Source organism: Talpa europaea, assembly GCF_964194135.1.
Source record: "Talpa europaea genome assembly, chromosome: 12".
In the NCBI taxonomy this organism is placed as follows: Eukaryota; Metazoa; Chordata; class Mammalia; order Eulipotyphla; family Talpidae; genus Talpa; species Talpa europaea.
In genome coordinates this window covers 32,417,188-32,422,612 of record NC_140079.1, presented here as the reverse complement: position 1 = coordinate 32,422,612, position 5,425 = coordinate 32,417,188, and positions in this window count along the sequence as shown.

The following is a 5,425-nucleotide window of genomic DNA, read 5'->3' as shown; positions in this document are numbered from 1 at the left end:
TCTCAGGCTCTGTAACTCCCTTTTTCAGCTGCAGCAGCCAACTTGATACACTGTAAAGAGAGAGGTCAGGGATGTACAGGCTGGGGCAGAGGCGGGGAATTAAGAATAAAAACAGTGGGGCAAGGAAATTGACGGGAGCAGGTGTCCAAGCCTGAAGACATCATGTTTGTTTAACATTTTTGTTTAACCAAGTTAGACCATGAGAACAAAGTTCTGTCTCTGTCCTGGGACCATTCCTATCTCAATAGAACCACCCAGGGCAGTAGGTGTCCAAGACCATGTCTTTCCAGGTGCCTTTGCTCTGACCAATATGAACCCTTCCTCTGAGATCAAAGAAGGAACTTATGGATCTGTATCCATATGTCTGCTCAGGACAAGAAGACACAGAAGAAAAACAGAAAGGTGCTGGGCCATAAAAAAGAGAGGAATGTTTTGTTCCTCCTCAAATTCTTTTGTTCCTCATTCCCCGAGTTGTGGGTACCTTGGAACTAGGTCAACAACAGAGCAGTATAGACATGTGTGAATGTAAACACACATCAGAAGAACTGACTCCATGTAGGCCAACACCATAGAGCATATCAACTCCCTAATGTATCAGAAGAAGTGTTTGAGACAACTCAGTCCTTCATAGTGCTGTCATTAACAGAAATTTTTTAAAAAAAAAGATTTATTTTATTTATTTATGCATTCAAGAACTTGGGTACAGGCCAGAGGTGCAGGTCATAAGAGGATTCACCAGAGACAGAGCAGGGAGCAAAACAGGCAGATCTACTGAATACACTGCTGAGGGGAGCAGCGTGCAAGACAGGAGAGGTCTGCTGTGCCATGTGGATCAGCTCCCTAGCTGGGGATCGAACTTGTGCTGCAATGGCTGACAATAGCTTGATAACGCTGAGATTTCAACACCTGCACAACCAGAGAGACCTCTAACATAAATGTTTATTGAACACATGCAATTAGCTTTGAGTCCAGATTCCTCTCTTCAGCTAGAGTGGCTTTGTGTCTATGTCCGTGGCCATTTGCACATGGAACACAAATGCTGAGTAACTGCTAAGTTGTTTGTTTCCATAGAAAGGCCTTTCTTATCCAGCCCTGGATTACAGTTAAGTCATTAGTGTAGGTCCACTGGTCTGTGCAAAGTTATTCCAGCCTGTCTGGAAATGTGCTCTACAGACCAGAACAGCATTTCAAGTTCAGCATACTGTGAAAGCGTTCAACACTCTGGGCCATTGGCAGTTCATCCTCACTCAGAGAAATGGCTGTGGCGTTCCATTTTAACCTTGGGGCAAGCTCTTTCACCTGTGAGCCAGGTTGTCTTTCCAGCAGTTAATTCCTGTACTCAACCCAATATTTAGGCACAGGGACTTTGGGGGCCGGTCCTTGTATATGAAAATGATGCTCTTCTTTGGGGGAAGAGCATACTAGAAGGTATTGCTTTTCTATTACAGTGAAAATATTTGGAGTCTTTCCCACTATATGGAAATCTAGTTGCTAGATTCTTCAAGATAAGAAGTCATGACTTTTTGGGCCTCCGTTGTGGCGCAGTGGTTGAGCGCTGGGCTGCAAAGCTGCCTGCAGTCTCTGCAGTGCTGGTTCGATCTTCAGCTGTGCAAGGGTCCCACATGGCGCGCAGACCTCTCCTGCCATGCCCGCTGCTCCCCTCAGCAGTGTACTTCAGTCCTTCTGCCTGTTCTGCTCCCTGCTCTGGCTCTAGTGAATTCTCTCACCCTCCCGTGCTTCAGGCTGTACCAAGTGCTTGTATGAATAAATAAATAAATCTTTAAAATAAATAAATGGGGGGAAAAAAAAGAAGTCATGACTTTTTGGGGGCTTTCCTGGTGGCGCAAGGCTTAAAGCCTAAGTGCTATCAAACTATCACTAGCCACTGTGGCATGAGTTTGATCCCCAAACAGGTAGCTAGCCCACGTGGCCCAGCAGACCTCTCCTGTTTTGCCTGCTGCTCCCCTTAGCAGTGTATTTCTGTAAATCTACCTGTTCTGCTCCCCACTATGTCTCTAGTGAATACTCTCACCACACCCCCCCCCCGTCTCTGGCCTATACCTCAGATCTTCTACACACACACGAAAAAAAATAAAAGATGCTAAACATCACTAACCACTGGAGCAATGCAAACCAAAAACACAATGAGATATTACTTCATACCTAAATATTGATTTTTAGGGGCCTCTCTGGTGGTGCAGGGATTAAAAGCTCAGCGCTATCAAGCTATTGCCAGCCACTGCACATGAGTTCAATCCCTGGTCAGGGAGTTAACCCACATGGCACAGCAGACCTCTCTTGTCTCACCCACTGCTCCCCTCAGCAGTGTATTTCAGTAGATCTCCCTGTTCTGTTCCCCGCTCTTGAATTAATGTTTTTGTGTCCTTTGGGTAGATTTCTAAGAGTGGAATTGCTAGGTCATATGGAAGCTCTATGTTTAGTAGGTCCAGAAATCTCCACACAGCTCTCCATAGTGGTTGGACCAGTCTGCATTCCCACCAGCAGTGCAGGAGAGTTCCTTTTTTTCCACATCCACGCCAACATTTGCTGTTTCCTGTTTTTGGTTTTTTTTTTTTAATATGTGCCATTCTCGCTGGTGTAAGGTGGTATCTCATTGTGGTTTTGATTTGCATTTCCCTGATTACAGTGATGTTGAACATTTTTTTCATATAACTGTTGGCCATTTGCCTTTCCTCTTTGGAGAAGTGTTTTTTTAGCTCTTCTGCTCATTAAATTAAAATAAATCTTTTTTTAAAAAAAACTAAAATCATGACTTTTCTCTCTGTGTGGCCACCTGTCTTCTGTAGCACTTACTAAGATATATGGCAATAATGCCAAATACTTGTATAGAGTGCATTAATGCCAGACACTGTTTGAACAACTTTCTATCTGTGATATTAATATAATTGGTTCTCATAATTAACCTATTGTTCATGTGCTAATTACTGATAAAACTCATATGGCTATTAGCTGTGAGGGAGGCTATGAAACAAAGGCAGGGTACCCAACTCTACAATCTTCGTCTGAAAAGCAGCTCTTGACTCAGTAACATCCTGGGACATCAAGTCGCGCCTCTATGAAACTGCTGTTGAAAATACACTATTGCAAGTTATTCTCCGAAAGAAATGCTTTAGAAACTGGGAACTACCCATTACTTACTTTTTCCAGAGCTGCAAAGAGCTGGCAATAAACTGAATGGAGCTGTAGGGGAAGGAACACAAATCATATGCAAGTTCTCCCCTTCCCTCCAGCCCCCACCCTCCCGGCAGGGTGGTTGCCTTTCCATCCCTGGCCTGCTATTTCCTATCACAACACGCCAGCTAATTTGGTCATCACAGAGCTTGCACACAAGCAGGTTCACAAGCTGGTTATGGTTTCTGCACCTCTGTGTTGGCTGGGGACCTGCCAGAACAGCATCTTGCCAGGCACAAGAAGTCAGTCACTGCCCTACTTTCTATATTTTAATGATTTTTTTAAAAATAAGATTAAGATGCAGAGAGGAGAGAATTTTCATTTCAAGGCTTTAATGCATATGCAAAAGACAATGTAATAATGATTCTGGGGCCTCCCTGGTGGTGCAAGGGGTTAAGCACAGCACTGTGAAGCTATTCTGCAGAACGAGTTCCATCCACAGCTGGCCAAGGAGCAACACACATGGTGCATCATACCTCTTCTGACTTGCCTGCTGCTCCCCTCAGCAGTGTATTTCAGTCAGTCTGCTTCTTCTGTTCCCCACTCTGTCTCTGGTGAATCCTCTCACCTCCCACACCTCTGACCTGTATCCCAGTTCTTGTGTGCATAAATAAATCAATCCCTCCCCTCCTACAAATGTCCTTGTCTACATGGGTGCTGCTTCCCTCCCAGCCCCGCATTTACAGGAGGACCTCAGAGTTTCACTCTCTGCAGGAGAGAGACCAGGTCCCTATATAACTGGTCTGAGCCTGGAGCTCCCACCAGAGCTCCCAGAGCCTGGGGCCAACTGTAGTTCCCTTTCATCTGACTTGCATCTCCCCAGCAGCCCTCCAGGCAGCGCCAACTCACCTCCATGGTGACACGCTCTTCAAGTATCCCAGAAGCTTGTCAGCTAACCCCAGGGGCTATTTATTCAGGATGGAATTTGCAGCAGTTTCAAAGGTGAAGCTCCCTGGCCCTTCCTTCAGCCTGCTATGGCCCAGATGGATCAACCCCAGCACTTAGCCAGTTCCCTCTGCCCTTTACTAGGGTATGTGCAGACAGGCTGGGAGTAGAACAGTCAGCAAGCACTGTAAATCCCATACCTAGCGTGGTGGCCAGGAGGTGGAGAATGGTTAGAAGAGGTACTAGATGGGGTAACTGGTTGGCATATGTCTCAAAGAACTAAGAGTTTCACCTGAGTGTGGAAAAGCAATGGTATAGAATGAGCATTGGGAAGTAAAAGCAAAACACTTTTCAACACCAAAAACAAATGGAAAACACAAACCATAATTTCCTGCATTAACTTTTATATTTTATTTGATTTATTGGAAAACCACTTATGCTTCCAATGTACATTTGTGGGTTGAAGTATTAGAGGATCTCATTTATTTTTCAACATTCTATTTGGTGATGAAACAGCTTTTATTGTAATACAATGACAGAGTATGCACTGAGGAGGCATATTTTGTTGTGAGCATCAGAAACAGGTTAGCTACCTTATGCCATATACTGGGTAGGAAGTAGACCCAAATCAGGACTTGAGGTGAACAGAGAAGTCAGGGGCATCCCAGCAATCAGAGTGTCAGGACTGCTAGCACACAAGGACCCAGTGCTGGAATGACCCAACTCAATCCATTCCTACTTTATGTCACACAATTCAAGATTCAATAACCTGGAAAAGAAAGAGACTGGTGGATTATATGTCACATGCCCAGTCTGGGAGGGCAGGAGAGCTGCAGGCAGGCAGGAAAGAGAGCTGGAGAGCTAGTGCCACAAACACTTCCCCCAGAGCATGGGTGATTCTCCGACAGGATATCTGGATCCTGCTACCAACAGCAGGAGTTTAAGGGCGGTGAGGCACAGGCCCTGGATCCTGCTACGAGCAGACACAGAAAGCCTGCAATGTTTCACCTGTGGTGGCCAGGCCATGCTCCCCTGCCATGGCAACCTGAGAAAGGGGCCTGGAAACAAAGCCTGAGAATCATCTAACATGCCAGGAGGAGAAAGAGCAGTAGGGAAATGTGATAAGGCTCAGAAAAGGCAAGAAGCTTCTTAATGCTGTTAGAGGAGGTCATCCCACCGAGGGGGTGACCAATGGAGCTGCGACAGGTATTAAGACAAACACTGGCTCTCATACGAGGGCAGTGAGGAAAGGTTTGGGGCCTAGGGGGTGGCACACATTGTGTCTTCTTCATGTCTATTTCAACCAGGAAGATCCAGAATGCTTGTGCCAGGTGTTACAAATTACCCT